General features: G+C 46.8%; 1 long non-coding RNA gene across 3 annotated transcripts in view; it reads right to left on the bottom strand.

Moving 5' to 3' along the window:
• LOC130880672 (uncharacterized) overlaps positions 1-27,156 on the bottom strand; it is a 61,720-nt gene extending 34,564 nt beyond the window's left edge. The window contains exons 1-6 of one of the 3 annotated variants that reach the window (XR_009057616.1): positions 27,024-27,156; positions 22,024-22,202; positions 18,886-19,035; positions 14,622-14,733; positions 11,794-11,885; positions 6,661-6,952 (exon numbers count right to left, since the gene is read on the bottom strand). This is a non-coding gene — a long non-coding RNA (uncharacterized LOC130880672). Of the gene's footprint in view, positions 1-6,660; positions 6,953-11,793; positions 11,886-14,621; positions 14,734-18,885; positions 19,036-22,023; positions 22,203-27,023 lie in introns of those variants that run through there. The other 2 variants (XR_009057617.1, XR_009057618.1) reach the window with 2 other exon arrangements.
• Positions 27,157-27,958: the final 802 nt, after the last annotated feature.

Raw genomic sequence — 27,958 nt, 5'->3', positions numbered from 1 at the left:
AAAGTCTATACTGTATGACTCATTGGGCCACACCACTATGAGAATTTTTCCTTAAATTTAATTTTATTTTGTGAGGGAGAGTGCAAAGGCAGAGGGAGGACACGAAAGGACAGGGAGATGAATGGGATCAAGATGCATGGTGTGAAATCCACAAAGAATCAATAAAAAGTTAAAAAAATAAAGTTTATACACAAGTATAAAATTATAGAAAAAAAAAAAAGAGGCCAAGCCATGTGAATGGTGTCATCCTGGGTATGTGGTCCTGGGCTGTGTAAGCAAGCAGGCTGTCCAAGCCATGAGAAGCAAGTCAGTAAGTGGCCTTCCTCCATGGTCCCTTCTTCAGTTCCTGCCTTGAGGTTTCTGCCCTGGCTTCCTTTAGTGATGGACTTAGAATCTGTAAGGTGAAATAACTCCTTTGTTCTCTAAGTTGCTTTTGGTCATATAGCGTTTATCTCAGCAGTAGAAATCAAAGTAGGACACCGGGTGATCCCCATGATGTGGGGTCTTGTTCAATAAGTAGCAGCTTGCAGATCAGAGACTCCCACTTCCCAGAGAAGCAGTTTGAGCCATGAAAACCCTGCTTGAGTTTCCAGTCTGCTGGCTAAGATGCAGAGGTTGTATTTGCCAGCCCACTGTGATAGGTACCAAGCCCTTCAAGAAAGTGTGTGTGTATTTCTCTCTGTGTTTGCAAGTACCTGTGTGTGTGTGTTGTGTGTGTGTGTACATCTGTGTCTGTGTTCCTAAATGTAATGGCAATTAAGCATTTAGAATTAAAGTAGATTGTAAACATAGTGCTCCATATGTACATTAGTTTAGCAAATTCAGCACTCACCTCTAAATATGGAGGGTGTACTCCCATGGAACGGCAATCCATCACTGTCACATCTGCTATGTTCATAATAACTCTCTACTCACATTGAAAACATAACCCAAATTCAGTTTTCCCATGTCCCCAGATGGCTCTTGCTACTGATTTGCTCAAGCCCAGACCCAACCGAGCTGCACCCTGAGCCCGCCTCCTCGGTCTAATGTTTACTCCAGTTTCCTCTCTCACCCACTCTCAAAACCTGTCCCCTAGCCGCTGTCTTGCTGCAGGAGGCCGGCTCAGCAGCTGGAAATCCCCAGTCCTTGGTGCCCTCCTCTCTCTATACTCCACTCCTTCCTATTCCCTGTCACAGGACGAGAGTGGCATCCTCCTAGATGAGGCCACACACTCCTTAGAGCCCACACCCAGGCACCTTGTATTTGCTAAGGTCACCAAGGTTCAGCTAGACATTTCCATTTCCTGTGTGAATGTTTATTTATGTCCCTTCTGTTTGCTACTTTTCTTGGTGCCGTGATGCGTACTTGAGAAGAAGCCATACGGGAGGAAGGGTTTATTCTGGATGATGGCTTCGGATGCCATAGTCCATCACAGTGGGAAAGGAGCGGCGCTAGGGGAGATGGAGCAGCGACTTCACTGCAGTGAGAAAGGGTGGCAGCTACTCGCTCTCACCTCTATGGGCCAGGAAGCAGAGACCATACAGGAAACGGCAGCCTATAAACCACACAGCCTACCCATCTCCAAAGGAGGCCATGGGTATTAGAACCCCTGAACCTGGAGCAACAGGTGGTGCTGAGATGCCCCACCTAGGTGATGGGAACTACTGAACTCAGGTCCTCTCTGTAAGAGCCACAAGCGCTCTGAACCACTGAGCCGTCTCTTCAGCCCCATTTTGTCTATTTTGAGTCAACTTTGTCCTTTTACAATTTTTTTCTAGCAATGTTTTGATTTGGTTGACATTTTCAACTTTCATGGCCTGAAATCTGTTGGAACACTGTATTTTGAGACAATTATAGATTCCCAAATAGTACACAGAAAGTCTTGGTGAATTATTCCTTCCGGCCTTCCCCAAAGCAGACATCTGCATAAATACCATGCTAACAAGTACAGACATCACTTGTTCAATGCACACAGATGATGCAGACGCTACCAGATGTGCCTGCGCTCACATGTGTGAGTATGAATGCACATGTGTGTACTGCCTGCCTGAGTGTGCATGTGCGTGTGTGTGTGTGTGTGTGTGGCTTTGCATAACTACCACTGCAATAATCAGAACGTCATCCTCACTGCCTCCCTGATGCTTCTTAAAGCCACAGACCCCACCTCCCCAGATGACCACACAACCCCTGACCTCATCTCTACATTCTCCATCTTCCTTTGGGAAGGAGTGAGACAGGGCCTCATATAGTCTAGGCTGGCCTTAAATTCCCTCTACAGCTGAGGATAACTTTGAACTGTTCCTCCTGCCTCTACTCACAATTTGGAATAACATTCATTACACCTAGCCAACCAGTTTGGTTTTTGTTGTTTGTTTTGTTTTGGTTGTTTTTTGTTGTTGTAGTTTGTTTGTTTGTTTGTTGTTGTTGTTGTTGTTTAAGACAGGGTTTCTCAGTGTAGCTTTGCAGCCTTTCCTGGAACTTGCTCTGTAGACCAGGCTGGCCTCGAACTCACAGAGATCCTCCTGCCTCTGCCTTCCGAGTGCTGGGATTAAAGGCGTGCACCACCACTGCCCAGCCAACCATTCACTTTTTAAGGCACATTTTCATCTATTACACTTGGTGATAATATGAACAAAAAGATGTTTGAAAAGGTCATAGAGAAACATATTATTTTGTTTACTTAAACATACATGTACACTTATGCACATACAAACAATTAAAGAGAAGGTCATGTCTTTGGGAAGGAGTGGGTTGGGATATGGGAGGAGCTGGAGCTGGAGAAGTGAAAATAATGTAAATAGAGTACTCATGTATGACATTCTCAAAGAAATGTTTAAATAAAAAATAGCTGCTATGTATTCACGCCTAGAATCCCAGCACTCAGGAGGCTGAGGCAGGAGTGTTCCTCCAAGTTTGAGACCACCATGACTACGTACTGGGGCGAAGGAGAGTCTGGGATATAGGGTAAGTCTCTGGCTGGAGGAGGGGTAGTGGGGAGAGAGCGAGAGGAGAGCCTGACCCTTCATGTGTGAGCATGCATTTGAGCGGATGTGGCTTTTCATTTTTTGGGACGAATGCAGAGACTGCACTTGGTGGCTGGTGACAGCTATGTATTTAGATTCATTCCTAAGGAACTACTCCACCTTCCTCCCGAGTATCGATCTATCCCCTAGCCCTTTCCCAGCATTGTTTTTGATTTTTTGTGATCTGCTTTGCCAGACTTTCCAACTTCTCCAAGAAGCCCTTGGCTGGGCCTCTCTCACGTCTCCCACTGCCAATTCAATCTCTGCTCAGAACTGTGTTTCCTTCCTTCAGCACAGTCCCTTGGTTTTCAGTACCACAGCTGTGTCTTCAGGGCAGTTCCCAGGTCATTGACATCCCACTCGCCAATGTTAGATCAAAAAGAACAAAACAAACGAAAACATAGAGTCTGATTTGAGTGGGCCACCTGCTCCTGAGCATGGGGTCTCCCCTGGAGTGTGACAGATAGACCTAGTGACACTCCATTGGAGAAAGCTAATTTCCTTTCTCAGCATACATCAGTAGCTAATAGCGTCTTGGTTAGGGGCGGAGCTTTGTGTCCACTTCCCCTTCTCAGTGCTGGAATATTGTCTGATTTGAACCTGTGCAGATCTTACATGTGCTGTCACAGTATCTGTGTGTGTGTGCATCCAACCTGTTGTGTCTGGAAGACACTGTTTCCTTGGAGTCATTCACCACCTCTGGATTTTAAAATCTTTCTGTCACCTCTTCTGCATAGATCTCTAGTCTTCAGTGGAGGGGATTAATGACATCCCATTCAGGGCTGAAGTGATGTACTGATGTCATGAGCGAGGAAGATCTTGACATCTCATTGCTAAATGTCAAGTTTAACTAAGGCCCATGAACAAGCCAAGAGTTGTGTCTCAAAGTGAGTATGGTTATCTATAGATGATGATAGGGCTACACTCCAGAATAACAAGGGTCTCCCCTGTGATCACCTACAAGGACCTGCCAAAGACTCCAAACGGCATCGCTACCAGCCACTGCCACCTTAAATAACCATCAAATCTGCTGGATCATATGGTCCAAGCAGCAGAGCAGCCTGCAGAGCAGCTGGGTCCCACTCAAAACTAGCAGCTTTCTGAGTTTATTTGGTGTATAGACTAAAGCAACACACCCAAGTAAGGAGTTTGCTGCCTCCAAAATACAAAATGCTTTACTAACAAGTCCCGAGTGCCTGTCACTTTCCAGTTCCTTAGTCCTATTAGCATAACGTCATTAATGTAAATGGGTCAGTGTGATACCCTGTATATCAGGTTCCCTGCAAACTAAACTATGACACAGGGCTGGGCGTTAATATGCTCTTAAGGTAAAATTGTAAAGGTATACTGCTGGCCTTGCCAGCTGAAAGCAAACTGCTTCTGATGGCCCTTATGGACAGGTTTCCAGAAAAAAAAAAAAAAAAAAACTTGCCGGACCAATGGCTGAATACCAGGTACCAGGAGATGCATTAATCTACTCAAGTAAGGAAGCTGCATCTGGCATTGCTTCTGTGACTGGAGTCACTACTTAGGTTGCCATAGTCAACTGCCATTCTCCATGATCCATCTGTCTTTTAAAGCACAGGCTAACAGGGGGAGTTCAAAGGAGATACGGTAGGAACCACCACCCCTGCATCGTTCAATTTTCCCAGCTTTATTTACATATTGCACTACTTTGTTTACGAGTGTTTTGCCTGCTTGTATGTCTGTGCACCACATGCATGCTGCCTGGTGCCCATGTGAAGAGGGCATTAGATCCCCTGGTTCTAGAGATACAGACAGTTATGAGCTGCCATGTGGGTACTAGGAATTGAACTAGGATCCTCTGGGAAATCAGTCAGTGCCTTTAACCTCTAAGACATCTCGCTAGCCCCTCTCATTAAAAAAAAAAATTAATGTTAGTATGGGTGTTTTGCCTATAAGGGTATCCATAAATCAAATGCATGTAGTGCCCTTGGAGGCCAGAGGAGGGAGGGCATCAGATCTTCACAAACTGGAATTACCACCAGGTGAGTGCTGTGAACCAACCCTAAGTCCTATGCCAGAGTAACCAAGTGCTCTTAACCACCGAGCCATCTCCCCACCCCTCTCTACCTACAGCGTCTTGCAAAGCCTTACTGGTGGCATTAATTTCCATAATCCTGCCATGGCATTTTCTTTTTCTGGTTCATGATTTTTCCTGGTAGAGGCAACTAAGGGCTTCCATTTGGCCTTTCAGACCATAATAGCCCTCATTCCACAGGTCTGACAACCAACGCTGGGGTGCTGCCAATCTCTAAGTATATCTCTCCCACTGGACAGAGTTTGTGGGTCCATTGGACCCACTGTGAGTCAGACTTTGGCAGAAACTCCATCCATCACCTGACCTCCACAGGCCCTAACTTAACTGGATACCCATGACACTTTGGAGGCGGTCTCCAGAACCAGTGTCAGTTCAGAGACAGTCTCTAACAGGCCTTGAAAAGACTGGTTATTTCCTTTTCCTGGATGTGAGTTACTCTAATCAAAGCCCATGGGTTTCTTTGGAGAAAGATTGGTTGACTGTAAAACTTTCTGAAGCGTGACACAGTCTCCTGAGGGGGACCTGCTTCTCCTTCACTCAAGAGGTTCTGGCTCTGTAAGCTGCCATGTCTGGACATTTGTTGAGGAACTGTGATTCTTTGTCGATACAATTCAAAGTAAACTTTTAAAACCGTTTACATTTATTTTATATGTATGGGTGTTCCGCCTGCATGCATGTCAGGTGCCTGCAGAGGACTACAGTGGGCATTGGAACCCCTAGGATTGGAGTCACTACAGATATCTGTAAGCTGCCATGAGGGAGCCAGGAATTGAACCCAGGCCCTCTAGAATAGAAGTCAGTGCTCCAAAACGCTGAGCTGGCTTTCCAATCCCTCAAGGGAAATGTTTCATTTGCTCTGGAATTTGCTTATACAGATGGAGTGGGTGCTAAGTAAGCCCCTCCCCCATCTATTGCTCTTTTGGGAACACAGACCACTAAGCTATCCCAGTTGGACCATAATGGACACTGCTTGGTGTCTCTGCTGTCCATTAGCATAGCATGCTGGGGGAAAAGAGGGTAAAAATTAGCATATGAAAGAAACCAATGGTAGAGGAAGTCTGGAAACATCCAACTAGGGGCTGCATCTAAGTGACAGATTACACCCGACTAAAGCTCCTGCTCTCAAATATTCCAAATGTAGAGCATGTAGCCGCGATATAAATGACCCACAGCAGCTCATGACTGCCCTGGCTCAATGCCATCAGAGCTTCTAGCTTTTCCCAGCTCTCAGTCTACTTCCATTCTTAGAAGGGCCATTCTCTTTCCTCTTATTCTCATTTTAAAGTTACGTTCACTTATTTATTTATGTGTGGGTATGTGCGCATGCTGTACAGTTCTTTGATTCACAAGATGGAATAGCAATGCTCTTTCCCCACTTCCAGAGTACCGTCGCGTCTTTAGCAGTTTTAGGTGTAGATGAATTGGAGAGCCAGTTCCAGACACCATCAAGTCCACTAGAGAAATTCATCCTTTGGATTCTGCCTCTCTAGAATCTGCTACCAGTGCCACAAATTGGATTAAATGGAGTTCTTTAGAGACAGAACTAATAGAAGAAATATGGGTTATAAAGAAGGATTTGTTAGATTGACTTACACAATACTAGAGATGCTGTTTAGTCCACAAAGTTCATCACCTTGGCAGTCCCAGTCTGGTGCTGAAGGTCTGGAGGATTCCTGGGGAGTCACTAGTGTTCAATTCGTGTTGGAAGAAGGCTGAAGATGCTTGAGTCTGACGTCAGAAGAGGACAGTCGCAGCAGAGACAGACACATGGACTCCAGACCAAGGGAAGGCAAACAACCAGCACTGCTTTTCTTTAGACTTTTTTGTACTGGGTCACCTGCTGGAAGGTACTCACTCCTGCTGGGTTAGACTGCTCTGGAACCACCTGTTAGAAATAAAACCTGGTAGTTCATTTCCAAATGGCCCTGAGCAACCTTAAACCCAGTTACCAATGAAAACACTAGACCCCTGCTGATGTCTGCTAGTCCAGCTATTCTCTCTTCACAACCCAATATATCCAAACTCTCCTAAGCTGTGCACCATCTCGGAGTTTAGAGTTTTTGACTTCTAACAGACAAGCCTCCCTGCAAGATGGTGCGTCTGATAAGTGTTAAAATAAACAGGCTCTAAAACACAGAGCGAACCCACACAAGGTTTTTGTCCAGAAAAGCCACAGAAGGAAGAAAAGACCTAGATAACATGTAAGCTCTGACCTTCCTGGGTATTCATAAAAGGGAGGAAGGACCATTGGTTTAGAAAACATTCTCTGCATTCAGTCAGTGTGCCTGTCACGTCAGGCTGGTGTCCAACTGTAGAAGAGTTAAAACTGCTGTGTTTCTGCTGCTCTGAGTCTCCAGGACTCCTATTATAAAGTGAGGATCACTTTCTCCTCACAGATGTCACACAAGTGTGTCTCCTAGGTGATTCGGTTCCTGTCAAATTGACAGTAAAGATTATCTATCACACACTGGGCTGGTGCAAGAGGAGTGAGTGGCCCACAACCATGTCCAGGCCTGACACGTATGTCTTTGGTCCTGGCTTTTCACCATCACTAACTTGCTGGTGGAGGTTGTGATGGAGGAAGACACTAAATCACATCAGACACCCACGGTTTAGCCCAGTGTGATGGTGGTTTTGATATGCCAACTTGACTGACTGGAGGTATTCAGATCAAACCCTGCCTCTGAATGCACATCCCCAAGGGTGCTTCTAGGAGCAAGCAGCAAGGAGAAACAGTGAGGCAGGTGGCCCAGCAGGGGTGGCGTGTGCCTTTAATCCCAGCACTTGGAAGGCAGAGACAGTCACATTTCTGTGAGTTCAAGGCCAGCCTGGTCTATAGAGCAAGTTCCAAGATGGGCTCCAAAGCTTCAGAGAAACCCTGTCTCAAAAAACGAAAAAAATATATATAATTTTCTATTACAAAAAATTTCCAGTTGTTATTTTACAACTGCAGTTTTGTCATTGTTATGAATCTTAATGCCAACATATGACATGCAGGTGGACCTAGGTTACCCCTGTAAAAAGGGTTTTTTGTTGTTTTTTTTTAACCACCAAAGGGTAGAGACTCAATGGGCTGAGAAATTGCTTCAAGCCCTTTGCTAGACTCCTTAGGTAATTGTCTTGCTGCATTACAAGAAATGAACATCCCGGTTTCTGGTTAGCATTTGGTGCTTATGGTTCTGACCCTAACTTTTAACCTTTTATTTTAAGTTCAAAGATTAACAATATAAAACATTTTATAATCACAGATGTCCCACAACCTTATAAATTCAAGTATTTTTAAAACCTTTTTAAAAATTAAAAACTCTTAAATGTCTTCCTGCAATGTCAAAAATAAAGTACCTCTTTGCCCCCCCCCCAAAAAAAAACCCAGTGAGGTAGATAACCTTCCTAGGCCACTGAGATGTAGAGTAGAAAATAGGGGAGACATTAATTTGCCTCCGTTTTGCTTCCTCATCACTGGAGCTGAGGCATTGGACTTCTCCTGCCCTCAGACAAGATTCACACCACCAGATGTCCTGATTCCTGGGCATCTGTCTATGGACTGAATCACACAAATGAGGTCCCTCATTTTCAGATGCAGACAAGAAGTGTGGGACGTATGAATCGGATTTTCACTTTAGATGACTGGTAAGTAAAACAGGGAGGTAGGAAGGTAGATGATAGATATAGACAGATAGACAGATAAACAGGCAGACAGACAGATAGAGATGATAGGTGGTATTTTAGTTACCTTTCTGTTGCTCTGATAAAATGCCCTGACAAAAGTAACTTTAGGAAGAAAGGATTTATTCTGACTCGTAGTTCAAAGTACAATACATAATGGCAGGGAAGTCTAGGCAACAGGAACCTGAAGGACCTGGCCATTTGTGTCTCAGAGCAATGACCATCTTTGCTCAGCTCACTTTCTCTTTTTCATACAGTCCCAGATGCCAGCCAAGGGAATGGTGCCATCCACAGTGGGCAGGTCCTCCCATCTCAATTAACTTAATCTAGATAATCCCTCACTAGTGTGTTCAGGGACTTGTTTCCTAGGTGATTCTAGATCCTGACAACATTACACATCCTGGATGGATGGATGGATGGATGGATGGATGGATGGATGGATGACAGAATGTCATTATGTATAACTTTTTAAATATATACACACATTAGCTGGAGGATGCTGACTAATATACATTTTTGTGCCAAGAGCATTTTCTAGAATTGATAGTCTGGTGTCTCTAGATTTAAAACACCAATAACTCTATTATTACTACTAAGAAGTTAGGAGCTAAGTAACTCTGCATATGAAACTTCTAAAGAGTTCTTGAAAGCTAAGACATCAGTCCTTTGCTCCTAAAATTTCTCAACCAGGTGACCAAAAGGATGAGCTCAGGGTTTGCACTTCCTATCAAACATCACACAGATGGTCTTCAAGCTCCTGTGTTGTGAAGGGCAGCCTTGTCTCCTGCAGATTCAGAGAGGAAATGTGCTGAAAGTCAAAAAAAGAACCTCATTCTAGACTCACTAGCTCACAATGCAAGGTAAATCTACTATTGAAACGAGGACACTGACTGGGAAAGAATAGATCCTGAAAGCTGGGATGGGGTCATGTGGGGAGACCCTCATAAATCTGAGGACACCAAGACCCTGTGTTCCGATGAACCTCTCTTGCCAGCATGTGTGGTTCCCACGGGCAGGAGAGATGGCTTGGTGGTTGAGAGCACATATCGCCCTTCCAGAGGACCTGAGTTCAACTATTAGCACCCGTGTCAGATGACTCACAACTCCCTGTAACTGTAGCTCCAGGGGATCTGACATCTCTGCCCTCTGTGGGTAACCCCTCCACATATGCAGTATATGCTCACACATACACACACAACTAAAAATAAAATAATGCCTTAAAATCAAAGCAGTGGCTCCTAGCCCATAGATGGGACCTCCCTGTCCACCTGAAGGAAGTCTATGATGCCCAAGGCAACAACAAGGACCAGGCAGGACAACACTGGTCCCTTCCAGCACCACCTCTCCTTGTATGTTCTACTTTGCTCTTCTATTGCTGTGATAAATACCATGACCAAAAGCAACTTGGGGAAGAAAGGATTTGTTCGGGTAGCATTTGCAGGTAATAGCCTATAACTGAGCCAAGTCAGGGCAAGAGCTCAAGGCAGGAACCAGGAGTCAGGAACCATGGAGGCATGCTGCTTACTGGCCTGATCAGTTCATGTTCAGCTGACTTTCTTATGCAGCCCAAGCCCACCAGTCTAGAGATGGCGACACCCACAGTGAACTGGGCCCTCCCACATCAATTACAGGTCAAGACAGTCTCTCACAGATACAGCCATTCTTTAACGGAGCCATTCTTTGCTAGGTCTGTGTCAAGTTGACAATGAAAACTAACCAACACAATTGTTTGCAGACTTACAAGTAAAGGTGTGTGCCCATGCAGAACAGCGTGTGACCCATAAGGATATGCACTACATTTTAGAAGAATTGAGTTCTCCATTTTATACAGACAAGAAACTTAGTGAAAAGGAAATCATTTGATCTCATGTGATAATAGACAGCAAATGAGACAGCAAGGTAGGACAGGTTCAAACATAAAGTTGGATCATGAATCAGTATGGGAGCACCGGACACAGATCTCTGTCTAATGATGCAGCTCCGGGAATCACGAGGATTAAAGCCAGGCTGGGTGGTGTCGCCTTTAACCCCATTACTGGGGAGACAGAGGCAGGCAGATCTCTGAATTTAAGGCCATCCTGATTTACAAACCAAGGCCAGTCAGAACTGTATAGTGAACCGTATCTCAAAAAAAAAAACAAAAAAACAAAAAAAAAAACAAAGGCAGTTAGTTATTAATTGGTTAGTTAGTTAGTAAGTCAGACTGATTTTTGTGTGTGTGGATTACATGGTGGTCCACGGTGAAGGAATCAGAAATAGGAGACTTAGATGGTTTTATGTAGAGGGGTGAATGAAGGACATAGGAAGTTGAGTATTCTAGATTAGATTCAACTTGTTAAACTTGTTTGCCCACACTGGAAATGTCCAAAAGGTTGACTTTCACCATGACTATGAGAATCAGACTTGGGGCAAGGGGGCAGGGGCAGTATCCTTCCACTGCTCTGTGACTGCTCATCTCTAAAGACTACCTTACACTGAAACCAAAGCTAGTCAATTGGAAAACTCAAATTCAGTGACAGTCATTGGATCTCAGGGTGGCATGGGCCATGTGGAGGTCCTCAGCGGGCATAAGCACAGTGACTGCAGTTACTATAATGGGGTGCACAGACAAAGCCACAGTCTGAGCAGTCTGGTCAGTGCAGACCTGTGGTGCTGGCTGGATTGATCATGGAGATCCTTCGGGGAAACAGAGAGAACGTCTGCTAACTTCTTGTTTGATCTTTCTATGGAAAACTTCCAGGATCTGTGAGCAAAAGTATAACTTGAGTCTTAAAAACAAAAGGTCATAGACTCTAGCAATCCCCAGACAAGAGCCAGTTTATGGATCTGAGCTTCTGCATGAAGGGGAGCCTGCAGGAGAAATCCTGCCACAATACCCTAAGTCTTCTTATGGCTCTTTCCTTCCCCCACGTGGACCCAAGGTCCTTTCTCAGGGAGACTGCCCTGGAGAAGAGGAAATGAGCAGCGTGTTCAGGGCCTTCTCAGAACTGGCTGTCGATCGACACCAACTCCAGAAGACTAGATCTGTATGGTGGCCCCACAGTCAGAGTCAGGACTTACAGCGGGAAGAAAATCCATAGAGCGTCAGGTCTGATCCATCTCATTGAGAACTTATAGGTCCCTAATTCCATTCTGTGATCACTTTCCTAGATCTAGAAAAGAAAAAAAGGAACAGATATACTTAGTCAGCAGCAGGATACTAGTTGACTCCCTGACCTAAGCAATAAGAGTTGCTATGGTAACAAAGGCCAAGAGAAGCACTAGACTAGCGTCACTTCCAACTGGGGAACTAGTGAGGTGAGTGCACTGGTACTCCTCAGGGGGACTGCAGACACCATGCAGCAAACTGGAACTGCATGATGCAGGGTGACCCAGACATGGTGGTACATGCCTGTAAGCCAGGCACTCAGGAGGCAAAGGCAGGGGAGGGTCACCATAAGCTCAAGGTCAGTTTGATCTACATAGCAAGTTCCAGGCCAGCCTAGTCTACAGAGTAAGACTCTGTCTCAGAAAAGTAAAAATGGGACTGGTAAGATGGCTCAGTGGGTAGAGGCACCTGATGCCAAGCTTGGTTATCTGAGTTCCATCCCCAGGACCTGTATGGTGGAAGGAGAGAATCAACTCCCACGAGTTGCCTCTGGCCTTCACATGTGCTCCATGGCATATGTACCCACCACCCCAGTCCACAATAAATAAACATATTTTTTTAAAAAAAAAAAAAAACAAGAGTAGTAACTTCCATCATCACCATTATGTCACCACACACACACACACACACACACACACACACACACACACACACTCAGCTCTCCTCCTGGCCTGAGCAGTTGACCGGAGGGCACTAGAGGAAGACAGTGGGATCTGCCACAGCTTTGCCCAGGTAGTAACTCCAACCACAGACTCCCTACTAGGTGCTGTTTCCCAGACTGGATGCATGAACATGTGCCCTGGTGACGGGCAGCAATGGCTGACAACACCTCTTTCCCTACCCTTGTCTCTCCATAAGGCCCATCAGAGTCAGTGTGCTTTCATCTGGCAAGGCCACCTTCTCCATCCTTCCTCAGAGTCTCTGCTCTCCAGTCCTGGTCCACAGTTTGGCTCATAAGGAACTTAAGGACCTTTCTGTCCCTCCTCCTCATTGGCCTGTAGCACTGATGTCATGTTGACTGGATCAAGCAATTCAGAAATAGCAACTACTGACTTCTTGGTAAAACACTGGTGTGTCAGGGAGGGAAGTCGATTCAAATAAATTACAGCATAAGATACTCAGGCATGTCAAAACATCTCTTCCAGGGAAAGATGAGTTATTACACATGACTCCCACCCCCAACCAAAAAAAGCACAGCCTCTCATGGGCCTACCCATATTCTTCACTTGGGTGTGTTGCTCAGGTATTTACTAAACTATGCAAATGCCTGCAACAGGGGGAGGCTCTCCAACAGGTTCAGATGTTCTTCCATCGGGGCTCTTTGACCCTCACAGAAGAGCTGCTAGGATTGGGATTGCAGTGACAGAGGCTTTGGTTTGACCACATAGGGAAGCAGCAGACGGCCCTGCCAGATTTGTGGAGTGAAGGCCCGCCCTTATTTGCAGACAACCACTTCCCTAATGAAAGTCTGCTCTGGGCTGCTACTGGGTATTCATAGAAACTTGTCTCACATATTACTGTGCATCCTAAGCTGCCCATCATGAACCACATGTCAAAAAGTTGGGTGTGTTCAGCAGCAACCCAGCCTCAGATGGAAGTGAGCAATCTGATTGGGTCTAAGCGGGCCTTGAAAACACAGAATAAGTACCAGGATGGTGACCCAGATGTCACTGCTTCATTTCTTCCCAGTTGACAGTTGTAGCCTCATGGAGAGTACCCTACGATGAGTTGGAAGGATAAGGAATGACCTGTGCCTGGCTTACCCAAGTGTAATGGCTAATTTTATGTCAACTGGACACAGGTAGAGTCGTTTTGGAAGAGGGAGCAGATTGGCCTGTAGAAAGCCTGTGATGCATTTTCTTGACTGATGCTTGATGTGAGTGGGCCCATCGCTAGGCAGTGGTGCCCCATCCCACAGGGAGCGGTGCCACCCTTGGGTGGAGGGTCCTGGGTTGGCATAAGAAAGAAGGTTGAGGGGCTGGAGAGATGGCTCAGAGGTTAAGAGCATTGCCTGTTCTTCCAAAGGTCCTGAGTTCAATTCCCAGCAACCACATGGTGGTTCACAACCATCTGTAATGAGGTCTGGTACCCTCTTCTGACCTGTGGGCATACACACAGACAGAATATTGTATACATAATAAATAAATAAATAAATATTTAAAAAAAAAAAAGAAAGAAGGTTGAGCAAACAATGAGGAGCAAGCCAGTTAGCAGCCCTCCTCCATGGCTTCTACTTCAGTTCTGGCCTCCAGGTTCCTGCCCTGCTTGAGTTCCTGCCCTGATTTCTCTCAGTGACAGGCTGTGGCACCAGCTTTAAGATGAAATAAACCTCTTTCTCCCCAAGTTGTTTTTGGTCTTGGTGTTTTATTGCAATGGAAACCCTAAGTAAGACACCAAAGTTATGTAGGCACATCCCACAAGTTGACAGTCACAATGCTGTGGACCTTTTTGAACACCCCTCCAGGACAGTGGTGAGGGGACCCTCTCAGATGGCAGAGTTTCGTTGGCCAGTGAACTTGACTATGCCCTTTGCTTGGGAAGAGAAATGGCTAGGCCTGGATTATAAATCAGTTCTTGGACTACATCTAGTGGCTTTGCTGAATGACTAGGGACTTAGAATAAACTTAATTAGAAAATGAATGACAAAGAAATTTGGGGAAGAAATACAAGCAAGGAGCTGGGATGTGTTCTAGTGGACTTTGTGTTACTGTGATAAATACCATGGCCAAAAGCAACTTACAGAAGAAAGAGTTTATTTTCGCTTACAGGTCCAGACGGATGAGTCCAGCATAGCAGGAAGGCATAGCAACAAGTGGTAGACATGGAGAGATCCGATCTTTAACCGTGGAAAGCTGTAAACACAATGCAGAGAGTGATTTGACCCGCCCTCGTTTCTGCCTCCTTAGCACTGGGATTATAAGCAGACCCCAGCATATCAGGCTTTTTTATGTGGGTTTTGGGGATTGAATTCAAGACATCATGCTTTCAAAGCAAGCACTACCAAATGAGCTGTCTCCCCAGCCCTAGACTGGTAACTTTAAAACAGAAATCTGTCTCTCAGGCTTCTAAAGAATGAGAAGTTGAAGATCAGTTGTCTGGGGAAGACTGTTCCTCTCAGATGGCACCTCCCTGCTATGTCCCAGCACGGAGGGACGAGTGAACATATCCCTTGCTCCTTCTATAAAAACGTGGATCTCATTTGCTAGGAGTCTGCCTTCCTAAATGAGACAACTCCCAAAAGCTGGCATAAAACATCATGTTTCAACCTCGGGGATACTGCAGTACCTCTGGGACAGGAACACACCTGCTGACAAGTAAAAAGTGGCCCGGGCCATATCCATGTAACCCACATGTCTAACTGTGTCGCCACCACTCTGAAGCAGCTGGCTTACAGCTTGAAAATAAGGCACAGCACCAACTGGGTGGCAGTACCTAATGGAGCTGAGGCAGAATTCTCCAGAAGGCTGAATGTTCTCTGACTCAGCGTCTCATGTCCGGTACTGTTTTTCCCACAGTCACGATTCATGGGTCCAGAAATCAAGAGGTGGCTATGGGAATGGAACCACTAACCACCACCCCTGGAGACCCAAGCAAGATTTCTGCTTCCTGTTTGCACAACCGTATGCTCTACTGGCCTAGAAAGCTTGGTCCCAGAACAGGGAGCACTTCTGCAAGGAGGCACAACAAACACCACAGTCGATCCGAGTTCCTCAGGCTGAGGAGGAGTTAGGGATCGGTGGAATGTCTGGCCATGACTACCAGAAGAGATCTGTAGTTCAGGGCTTCCTTAGGGTGTTCCTCGTGTCACCAGGTTAAGATGGATGGAACCACAAGGACTCACAGGCCAGGGAAAAGTGAACATGCCAAAAAGTCACCTGCCAGGCAAGAACCAAGAGCAGCCAAGGGCAAATGGGTTGCAGAATGGGCGGTGGAAGACGGCATTTCCGAACGATAGATAAGGTGATGTGACCAGAGACAGCTGCAGAGATTGCAGCAGCTACAGCACTTCCTCTTCTAATAACGTGTCTAGAGAGATGTCTCAGCAGTTAAGAGCACTGGATGTTCCTGTCGAAGACTTGGATATGGTTCAGAGTAGCAGCGTGGCAGCTCACAATTGCCTGTAACTTCAGCTCCAGAGTATCCAACACCCTCTCTGGCTTCCATGGGCAATGCACACATGCAGTGCACATACGTGCATGCATGCAAAACACCCATACACATAAAATAAAAGTAAATTAAAAAAAAACTTCAGACAGTTTCTAGCTGAATAGCTCTGGCTGACCTGGAACTGGTTATGTAGACCCAGTGGGCCTTGAATTCACAAAGATCCATCTGCCTCTGCCTCCGATGTTCTGGGTTTAAAATTGTGCACCACCACACCCAGCAAATTAATCTTTTTCTTCTTTTAAAGAAAGTGTCTGTGGGTATAAAGTTCACTATGAGGAATCAGTATCTGGTTTTTTTTTTTTTTTTTTTTTTGGTTTTTTGGTTTTTCGAGACAGGGTTTCTCTGTGGCTTTGGAGCCTGTCCTGGAACTAGCTCTGTAGACCAGGCTGGTCTTGAACTCACAGAAGGAATCAGTATTTGTTTCCTTCCTGTGTCTTCTCTAGCTTATTCCGGAGTCACATGACCCATAACCTTTGAGTTATACAGATGTCGAGAGAACAAACATCACCCAAAGACTACACATTCTCCTCTTGGGAAAGGTTCAGGGGATACTTGGGATGCACCACATGATTGGCTCATGCTATGTCGAACCATGGCCTTGTAGTCTACTGGGAGATAAAGTGGGATTTAGGGAGATGTTGCTAGGCATGTGAATCTAGCTACACCACTATGAATGTGTCCTGTTGACAAGGACGTGGCAGTTCAGAGTGTCAAGCTGGTTATGACTGACTTGGGTTATGGGACTGCCCAGATAGCTAAAGAAGCACTGCTGTTGAGTTATCTCTGGATGTTCTTCTAGAAGATCCTGAAACTTGCATCAGTGGCTTTGGGGAAGACCCTCCTCACCCGATATGGGCAGCATCATCTGAACAGCTGAAAGCCCAGATGGAAAATGGTAAAGTTCTCCCCTTGCTTCATCCTCCTGGCACACACACTTCTGTGGACATCAGAGCTCTGGGCTCTCTGGGAGAGCCAAGCATCCAGGACCTTCACTGACAGCCCTACCCCCTGGATGCAGGCCTTCAGCCTTGGATTGTGTATTAGTTTGTTGGCTCCCCTGATTCTAAGGCATTTGAATTTGGACTGAACATCAGTAGCTGGTCTCTTGGGTCTCCAGACCATATGCAGGACTTACCATGGGACTTCTCCGTGTCTACAACCATATATACCAATGTCCCTAATAAGTCCCTGTCATCAGTCTCTGTCTCGGAGTGGAGATACAGTAAAATGGAGCAGGCCTCTGTGCAGTCTTGACCCTCCTCACTAGAGATGCTCCAGCTCACAGGGCTGCCTCACCTGAGTTCTTGTCCTTCTGGGGGTCCTTCTAATGACTGATAGAGGGACAAAGGGACAATACTTCTCTCTCAGTTCCTAGTGTCTCTAAAGGGCTGCATCAGCTCCATAGGTGTCCTCGGGCCATCAAAGCTGTCTTGAAAGTCTCCACTCCTCTTCTCCTCTTTCCAACAGTGGCATAGAACAGGGAGCTGTCCCTGGCTCCTGGACTTTTATGGGGTGCAAGGAGCCTGTCCTAGGCAGGTGCTGTGGGACTGCCAGGCTAAGGACACAAAGCCTAGGATCAGAACCTGGACACTATTATTAGCAGGAGCCTCCTTACAGGACAGGAAAACATGGACTCTGGGCTTCCTAGATGGAGAAAGAGGAAGCAGGGGCCTCGATCTGGCTAGAAAGACAGATGCCCACAGAGACTTGCAGGCCCAGGGCTCCATCCACACCACGGCCCTTCCTGTCTCAGTCCATGTGCAATGTGGGCACTGAATTAGAGACTGAGATAGAGAATAGTCCACCCTACCAGATGCTGTGTCTGTACCCAGTGTCCCCACGTGGTGACAACATTTAGAGGCTCAGAAGTGCATGCATCTCCTGCAGATACTGGTCCGCAGGAACAGCTGGCCTTACTGCGATCGGCCTAGTGGACAGTGGCTCTTAAATTTGGGATAGCAAGCATTCTCAGAGCCCCTGGCATGCTAGAAGGGGTCAGAAGGTGGACTCCTTGTTGGAGCCCCATCCTACACCATAGCTGGAGTTCAGCCCCTCCCACTAGGTCTCTCTCCAGTGGCCTCTGACTCTGTGTCTCCTTCTTTCTCCTTCTTCCCTCCCCCTGCAGTGCCATGAGGTCCTTGAACCACTCAACCTCTTCATCACCCATCCAGGCTCCAAACAGCTGCATCCAGACCAGTCTCCCCCACAAGCTTCCCCAGTCCTGTCGACGTCCTCTGTCAAATCTTCCGACTCTCTTGTCTGCCACAACTTTTGGATCTCTGAGTTTTATTTAATATTTTTTTTCTCTCTTAATTACTTAGTATTGATCTGGAAACCAGAGCCTGGTTCCACTGCACAGAATTAACAGCAGGTAGTACTGATAGCTATTCATTTTCATTAACGTTAGGTCCCAAACCAAGTCATACCCTAACCACACACTGGTCGGTACTGAGGCCTAGCCCCACCCTCCCAGCCACTCCCTCCCTCAAAAGCACCTTCCCACTTCCTTCTCCCACAGCTTAGCCCAAGCTGGTTTGGCCATTTACTTACACTTGGGGAAATGGGAAGCAGAGATAGTTAAAGATTCCGGAACTTTCTCCCACAGCACCCACCCTTCCTGGCTTTCCCCTGAGTATTCCCAGCTATTTCCTTGATTTGAAAGACGTGCCTTCAATTCAGACTTCAGGTTCTGTGTTGAGTAGACCCCCCTTCCCTCTATGTTCTGCTCCATCCACAGTGGCCTTTCCACCAGTCCCAGTGACCCCTTGACCTATCAGGGTCTAGGTGAGGAGGGGATACACGACCGCCCACACCTTCTTCTCCTAAGGGCTACCCACTTCTTCAGATCTCATCTTGCAGCCTCTCTGTGGGAACTTCAGGGTCCTCTTCAGAGAAGCTGGCTTCCCCTGTGTGGCCTGGTCACATGGAAGCTGGTGAGCAATTGCTGTCAACAGTGGGTACAGCTTGTCCAGGCAGCCCCAGGTAGTCTAGACAGTAAAGACATAGATCAGGAAGAGTCTGTGACAGACCAAAGGGCCTGAAGTTTCAATGCGCCCTTTATGCTCTCAGCAAGAGTCTGGAGAAAGAGGGGCAAAGGCCGTGTTTAGGGCAGACTGACTCTAATCAGAAGGGGCAGGGCCTGTGTGAGCCTGGTCCCTGCAGAGACAGGAGATGATTTACCCAGGCTGTCCCCTTCAGCCTCTCCAACCCCTACAATCCATGGTGATGGAACAGAGGTGGGAGGCAGCGGTTGCTGGGTCTCCCTAGGTTTAGATTCCACAGGAATGGAGGCACCAAGAACATCACAGCCAGCCCTGGACACTCCCCAGAACCCCTCTTTCCTCGGGAGATGGGTCTCAATAGGCTACTGTTTCCAGTGCTGAGCAAAGACTCCTGGGTAGATGGTGAAGGTGACCCTAGCCTCACACTAACAGGCAGCACCCCTGGGGTCTTAGCTCAGAGTGACACAGAGTCCATAAGGGCAGGATTAGTCCTATAGATTGAGGCTCCTCCCTGGCCCAGACAGTGGGCCGTCTGACCCCCTCCTTAGGGACAAGGCCTCCACTTACTTGCTCAGTCCAGATTTCCGGATTCCACTGCCTGTGAGGAGGCATCCTGAGGTGGAAATAATGCGAAGCTCTGACCAGCCCTCTCTCACTTGGAGAACTGTGTGCACCTGGCCTGGCTGATATCTTAGAACTGCACCATCCTAGGTGGGCAAAGGTCCCACAGTAGGGGTAGCTACAATGTCCAGTCAGCCACAGTAGGGTTACAGCCCTCCAGAGGCCAACCAGGTTTTTTTCTTCCCACAGCTGCAGTATCCACCCCCACCCCAAGGAATCCAGAATTGTTGCTGCCCTCTTCCTCCAACAGCCAGACTGAAGGGGGATTGAGTCCCTACAGATCCTAAGGAGACTCATCCTGACCCACATGTGACCTTGACAAGCTCCCTGAGAGTTGATCAGATCCCACATCTCAGGGCTCCCAGAACATACCAACACGCTCTCTCTGGCCCAGCAAGTCCAGGCCTCCCAGCCCAAGGCCAGCACCTCGCTGCCAACTGTTCTGTGTATAATGGCAGGCCACAGGCAAGCTCACAAGGCCTTTGCACTCAGCCTGACACACAGGGCCCTGCCTTCAGCTCCCTTTTCCTCCTGACTGAAGGCTTGATGGCTCAAATCTTTTGCTGGGGCTGTTTGTTGTCCCTGAAACAGGAAGGTCTCCCTGGCTGATGACCTCTTGACGATCTCTGCCTACAGACCAGTCACTGGTGGCTCTTCCTGTACCTGCACTGCTGCCCCTGTGGGTTTCCCTGACTCCCTGCTGGTTCTCCTTCCACCAGAGAGAACACTTGGAAGCACAGTCCAGCGCCTGACCTCCTAGGGTCCCCAGATCCAGACGCAGACTCCAGCCTTTCCTCTCAGTCCCCTCCCACGCTGTCGGGTCTGGGGTCTTTGCACACATGCCGGCCAAGTGTGAGTAAGGCATAGGCCTCAATTATGTCTCTGCTTAACCGCTCAGCCACCACTGCTGGGTAGAGATCACTCTTTTCTCATCCCCTTCTGGCTCCTCTAAGTTCCCTAACTTGGTGAGAGGTCCTCTTACTTTCTGTCTGTTCCCTTTTGCCCCAGTGCTCTCCTGGTCTGCCAAATGTGATGACCAGAATGAGAAATGATTTCCTTCTCTAGTTTGTTTTCTGTTGCTATGATAAAACACTATGGTTGAAAACCGACTTAGGGGAAGAAACTGTTTACTTGGCTTATACTTCCAGATTACAGTCTATCGTTGAGGGAAACCAGGGCAGGAACTTGAAACAGAACCCATGGAGTAATGTTGCTCGTTGGTTTGTTTGCAGACTCATGTTTGGCTAGCTTTCTTATATATCCCAGGATGACCTGCCTAGGGAATGGTGTTGCCCACAGTGGAATGGGTCCTCCTACATCAATTAACAATCAAGACATTCCCCCACAGGCCAAACTGAACTGAACAACCCTTCAATCGAGATGCCTTTCTCAAGTGGCTCTAGGCTTTGTCAAATTGACAGTTAAAGCTAATGAGGACATTCCCCCAAACAGACAATGTCCATACAAGACTCTAGGATTCAGAACCCTCGGGAAGGAAAGCCTAACCTCTGGGTAATAAGCCCTAAGCATCAGGACACAGTACAGAAAGCCTAGGTCCCTAAACTTAGGCAGGACCAAGTAGAGAACTCCAAGTATGCTCCCCAAATCAATACATCCCCATTTCTATTCCTCCCTTCTCAGACCAGCCACCTTCCGTGGAGGCCTACCTGAACTGTGTTTAGAGATAGTTTATATCGTATGCAGCCACAGCTCATTTACCACAAAAGCTTCCCATGGGCAGAATGGAGTCCATGTTCTCATGGACTCATTCACAGATGCATGCAGTCCAAACCACTGCCTAATCGCAGAACACTTTTATACCCCAAAGATGGGATGAGATCTCTTGGGTACCATCAGCACCACCATCCATGCGCCAGGCAATGGCAAGACTCCCTTCTATCTCTCCATCATTCTACCACTATTAGGTCTCTCTGTGAAGCCCTGGTGATCCTGAAACTCTATGTAGACAAGGCCAGCCTCAAACTCATAGAGATTTGCCTGACTCTGCCTCTCTCAGGTGCTCTGGGATCAAAGGTTTGCACCACCACACTTGACTTTCCACGTCACATAAAAAGAAAATGTTGCCTACATGGTCTTTTACACTTGGCTTCTTTCATCAACAAAATATTAAAGGGCTTTGTTTTGTTTTTGTTTTGAGACAGGGTCTTTATAGTCCTGGTTGGCCTGGACCTTGTGGGAATCCTGCTTCTGCCTCCCTAAGGCTATGATTAAAGGCATGTGCCACCACATACTATTATTTTCATGTGTACATTAGGTTCTCTAAGGAAACAGAACTGATAGAATGAGCATATATTAATATATATTCAAAGGCAATTTATTAGAATGACTTACAGGCTGTGCTCTGGATATTCCAATAAGAGCAATCTCCCAGTGGAAAGGCCGAGAATCTGGTAGTTGCTCAGTCCACAAGACTGAATGTCTCAGCAGTCCCAATCTGGTGCTGGAGTCCTGGAAGATTCCCGAAGAAATGCTGGTCTTTGCTGCATGATGGGATCCTGAAAAAGTAGGTTCTAACACCAGCAAAGGAATGCCTCAACAAAACCGACAAAACATGCGGGAAAACAGAAAAGAAAAAAAAAAAGACGAAGAAGCAAGCTTCCTTCTTTCATGTACTTTTATGTGAGCTGCCATCAGGAAGTATGGCTCAGATTTAGGGTGGGTCTCCCAACCTCAAAGGATCCAATTGCAGGAACACTCAACTGCATGAGTTTTAGTTGATTCCAGATGTAGTCAATTAGCAGCCAAGATTAGTCATTATAAAGGGTATGGGTGCTTTGTGTTCATGTTTGGGCATCATGAGCGTGCAGTGCCCATGGAGGCTAGAAGAGGGCATTAGAACCCGTGGAGCTGGAGCTACTGGCCATTGTAAGCCACTGGCTGTGGACACTGGGATCCAGACTCAGGCTCCCGTGATTGAGCAACAGGCCCTCTTAACGCTGAGCCACCTCACCAGCCCTGGTTCCACTTTTTGGCTATGATAACAAATGCCACATTAGTACATGGATCCATTTTTGTATGGATTCAGATTTCCTTTGGGGGGTTTCAGAGGTTTTATGATAGTAGAGACTTTCCTCCCATGACGGTGCAAAGATAGTTATTCGTTACAACACCACCAGTTGTCACAGGTTTCTTTTGAAAATGAATCTTTTCCTTTAACATATACCATCTTCTCCCATTCCAATCCCACATATGCAGAATCACAGAGAGCATGGCGACCACGATTCCTGGAAGTTCGGTCTGTATTGTGGTCTCTATCATTTGGGTAGAGAAGTGAAACCCTTTGGGTATCTGGGTGCTTGCATGCCTAGAGAGTCTTATTGAATTTAGAGTCACTGCCTAAGTCCCAACAAGCTAGATTTGGTTATCCATTCTTCATAAGTCAGTTAAAAAGAGCTAAGTTAAGGAGCTAGAGACATGGCTCAGTGGTTAAAAGAACTGCTGCTCTTGCAGAGAACCTAAGTTTGATTCTGAACACACATGTCAGACAGCTCTCAACAACATGTAACTACAACCCCAGAGACTCATGACTCATATACCCTCTACTGACCCCTATAGGTGTGTGTGCGCGCACACACACACACACACACACACACACACACACACACACAAAGAGATCATACACTCAGAAAGACAGACACATTTACACACAGATAAAATAGAATCTTTATTAAAGGAGACAATAAGCAGGAAGGGGGAGATTTATCCAATACAGTTACATTGGGAAAAGGGACAGAGAGATCCAGAGATGCCCTGCCCCAAGTCCATCCTCAGGGTCCTGACATGGGGTTAAGGTTTAGAGAGTTCTGATATGCATAACTAAGCAGACCTGATCAAAGTGTGAGCCCTTGGCCCACCATTACCTCAGCTCTCAAATCTTTCCTATAAGGTTCTTTGACAAACTGCAAATCTTTCTGCAGGAGACAAAACCCTCTTCTGCTTGTTCTACTACTTCAACTTGTTCTTCTCTCAGCATACTTCTGGGGAAATTCTAATTTCTTAGGTCCATTATCTCAGTAGTCTGATAGCCAAAGAGAGGGGCAAGAATGCTCATTCCTGCCAAGGCATTCCTTGGGCTGGTGCTAGGCTGAGTTCTGGTAGCATGACAGATCTAGAAATACGGCTTTCAAGTCCCTTTTCCTCAACAAATCAGAACAATCTCTTGCTAACACGATGCTTGCACCTCTTGTTTTAGTACAAATGTTGGTGTTAGCTACTTTTCTCATTGCTGGGACAAAATACCTGTCAAAACCAGCTTAAGGACGGGTTTGTTTTGGCTCTTGGTTTGAGATTCATGGCAGGGAAGGCAAGGCGGCAGATGGCAGGATGGAGAGGCACCACCACTGCCTGCTTAATTATTTTACGTGTATAGGTGTTTTCCTCCACGCATGTCTGCACATTATATGCATGTCCAATGCCAATGGAAGCCAGATGAGGGCCTCACATCCACTGGAATTAGATCCAGGCAGCTGTGAGCTGCCATGTGGGTGCTGGGAACTGAACCCGGGTACCCTTGAAGAGCAGCCAGTGCCCCTAACTGCTGAGCCATTTCTCTGGGTTGTAGGTCTCATTTTGATCATTTTGGCAGGTATGATATTCGATAGATTTGTCTTGGTTTTTCTCTGTACAGGGATGGCTATACTAGAGCCATATGCTAAGAAGATTCCTTTCCTCATTGAGTTGTATTGTCCTCTTGTTTAAAACCAAAACTCTTATTTCTAGAATTTCTATTCTATTTATTCTATTGCTCATCATTGCTACTGTGTTGGTTAATTTTTTGTTTGAGTTTGGTTTAGTTTTGTTGTTTTTGGTAACCTGATACAAGCTAAAGTCACATGGGAAGAGAGAACCTCAACTGAGAAAATGCCCTCATCAAACTGGCCTGCAAGCAAGTCTGTGGGGCATTTCCTTTATTAATTATGGGTATGAGAGGGCTCAGATAATAGATGGTGCCATTCCTGAGCAAGTGCTCCTGGGTTGTATGTGTTGATTTCTGTTTTTTGTTTTTGTTGTTTTTGGCTTTTCGAGACAAGGTTTCACTGTATCAATCAAGCCTGTCCTGGAACTAGCTCTTGTAGACCAGGTTGGCCTCAAACTCACAGAGACCCACCTGCCTCTGCCTTCCGAGTGCTGCGATTAAAGGCGTGCGCCACCACCGCCCGGCTATACTAGATAGTTTTATGTCAAGTTGACATAAGCTAAAGTCTTATGAGAGAGGGGAACCTCAACTAAGAAAATGCTTTCTTAAGATCAGGCAGTTAGGCAAGACTGTAAAGCATTTTCTTAATTAGTGATTGATATGGAAGGGCCGGGGCCATCCCTGGGTTCTATAAGAAAGCAGGCTGAGAAAGCCATGAGGAGCAAGCCAGTAAGCAGCACCTGACCATGGTCTCTGCATGAGCTGTTGCCTTCAGGTTTCTGTCCTGTTTTGAGTTTTTGTTCTAACTTCCTTTGAAAAGTGACTTCCGGGAGGAAAGATTTACTCAGGCTCACAGTTCAAGGGTACACTCCATAATGGCAGGGAAGGCATGGGTGCTGGGATTTAAGGCAACTGGTCACATTATACCAACAATCAGGACGCAGAGTGATGAACGCTGTGCTCAGCACACTTTCTGCTTTTCATGCCCTGTAGGATCCCAGCCCCCGGGATGGCAACTGCTCCCCTTTCGGGTGGGTCTTTGCTCTGTAGCCAACCCAGTCTAGAAACTCCCTCACAGACCTGCCTGTAGGTTATGTCTCATGGGAGACTTTAAACACGTACCAGCACACTGTCCTTTTCCATGCTCCTATGTCCTTTTCTATGGTACGGTTTCCATATTGCCGAATCACCCTGCTTAGAACCCTGGGGAGAAATGCTAAGACTGTCTTGTTTGTTTCATCTTGTCTTGTCTCTGACCTTTCTGGGTGAGGAGCCTCCAGTTTTCCTTAGGAGGACATAAGCTCAGGACTTTTATAAATCTTGAGTGCTTCTTCGGGTCTAGAGGACAGATCCCCTTCTATTGCTGGGGAATGAAGTACTCTATCTGGAGAGCGTGTGGGCCGGGAGAATAGAGGGCTGCATTTCCCATCTCTATGGAGATGGTCACAAGAGTTTTGTCTGGCACTGCTCTGGTTGTTTTTGGATGCTGAACTCTTTTCAGTACACAGCTGCCTTGCTCCCTGACCTGCATATGAATCTCTAGCAAGCAGAAGTAACGGTGGCCAACCTCCTCGCTTGAGCAAGCTCTGCATAAACAGCCCGTTTGGATTGTCTTCATGAACTTTAGGAAACTGAGAGCGCAGCTCTGCAACAATCTCCCCCTACCTCCTGCCACACACACGCGTGCGCACACACATACACACACACACACACACACACACACACAGCAGAAGTCCTCTGTGGCGTGAGTCACAAGACCCTGGGACTGGGCCAAACAGGACTTGACCTTGAGTTTCCCATCAGGCCAGGCCCTGTTTCAAGCGACAAGGACATTTTGCCTTTACCCACCTAGAGACACACTGCAGCATCTACGTCACACTTGGGAAAACTGAGAAGCCAGTATAGCGTCATATTGGCAGGAGAATTTTGAGACAAGCCCTGGCTGTGAAGGCCTGCTCTTCCCACCTTCCCACACCTGCTGGACAGGGGAAAGCAGGAGGAACCTCCCTTCCCAGGCTTAGGCTTCCTCCCTCATTCCCTAACACAGCTCATCTGGCTTCACCACTGATATTCTGGAGCCAAGAAAAGAGATATTGTCAGGCTGAGCTAACCACAGGGACCCTTCTCTGATGCTCTCTCTGGGTACCTACCTGATCCATGTCCTACCAAGCTGGCCCCTTGGTCTCCGCATGCTCGCAAAGCCAAGCTGGCAGGATATTAGGCAGGGCACTTAGATGTGGTGCTCACAGGTGCAGGCCCTGTAAGGCGGCCCCAAGTACTCTTGCAGCCAGTCATCTCAGCAAGCCTCCTGGAGCCTGTGAGATTGTTCCCTACCCCACCCCCACCAAATGGAACAGAATGTACCCATGTTGACCTTCCACCTAACCAAGACCTGTCTAGGTTTCTCCTGCTTACATCTGCTCTTGGTTCCAAGAGAGCTTCCTTTCTGTGTCTTGCCCTGGAATGGTTCTCTCAGCCGACAAGGCTTTTCAGGTGTCAGAGTCTGGACCCATCTTAGCTCCTCTAAGACCCTCACGTCAGGTGACATTTCCCTGGGGAGATGCAACATGAACATCCATTCACTCCAGATTGGGAACTGACAGCAAACCAAAGAAAGATTCCACTAAAGTCCTACTTGGTAAATGAGTCAGGTCACTGGGACTACTCACAGGAGTATGAATGAGTGGCTACTTACGGGATCAGAGACAACGTGAAGGCAGCTGCATCACCAAAAACCCCAGCATGGGTGATGGCTGACAAAACGATATCCTGGAGCTCTGGCACCTCAACAAGTCAGATCAAGGGCTCTCCTCCTGTTTACATGTCCTTGGGGAGGAAGGGACTTTGTAAGTCTCAGGAACTCCTGAGACTTGTTAGTTGTTCATTTCCTAGTCTTAATCCCTTCCCTCCAGAATGGGATGTTTTAAATTGGAGAAAACTGCTCCACAAAAAACTCCCCCCCACCACCACTGTGGTTGGTCAAGCATCCTGGAAACTCCTTCTTAGCTTTGATGTGATCAGAGCCTAAGGGCCCCAAAGGAAGTGGCTGTGGCTCCTTGGCTGTCCATAGCCAGCACTTGGAGCAGTTCCTGGCACACAATGGAACTCACTAAAAAAAAACTGATGTACCACACAGTACGTAGACAAAGCAGTTGACCCTTGCATGACCTTCAGTGTGCATCCCCTACTTTGGGCATGAGGTGTTCCATCACTGGAGACAGTGGAGAGCTGATGAGCAAGCAGTTACCCATCTCTGCACATGCAAGGACTGTTTTTTCCTCACAGACTCCCTCGTGGAGACTCAAAGGACTTTTATTGTGGCATCCCTTCAGATTGGTGACTTGAGTTACTTTTATTGTGACATAACATCAGCCTCTAGGAACTATAAAAGTAGGCACAATCCTTTACTATAGCAGCTCTACTAGCCTGCTACAAAGCCAAAACAAACGCGCAAATTAACCCTCAAGAAACCTACTAGCCTAGCAGAGTAGATGATTCCAGTAGCTCCACCCAGGAAGTTACTGGCCAATCATCAGGTGTACATGTGTATTATACACAGTTCAAATTTTATAGCCCACACCTATAATCTCAGCACTTGGAAAGCAGAGGAAGACAGAACTCTGTGAATTC

This window comes from Chionomys nivalis, chromosome 8 (assembly GCF_950005125.1).
Source record: "Chionomys nivalis chromosome 8, mChiNiv1.1, whole genome shotgun sequence".
In the NCBI taxonomy this organism is placed as follows: Eukaryota; Metazoa; Chordata; class Mammalia; order Rodentia; family Cricetidae; genus Chionomys; species Chionomys nivalis.
Note: the sequence above shows the minus strand (reverse complement) of the source record. Positions and strands in the feature narration are given on the sequence as shown.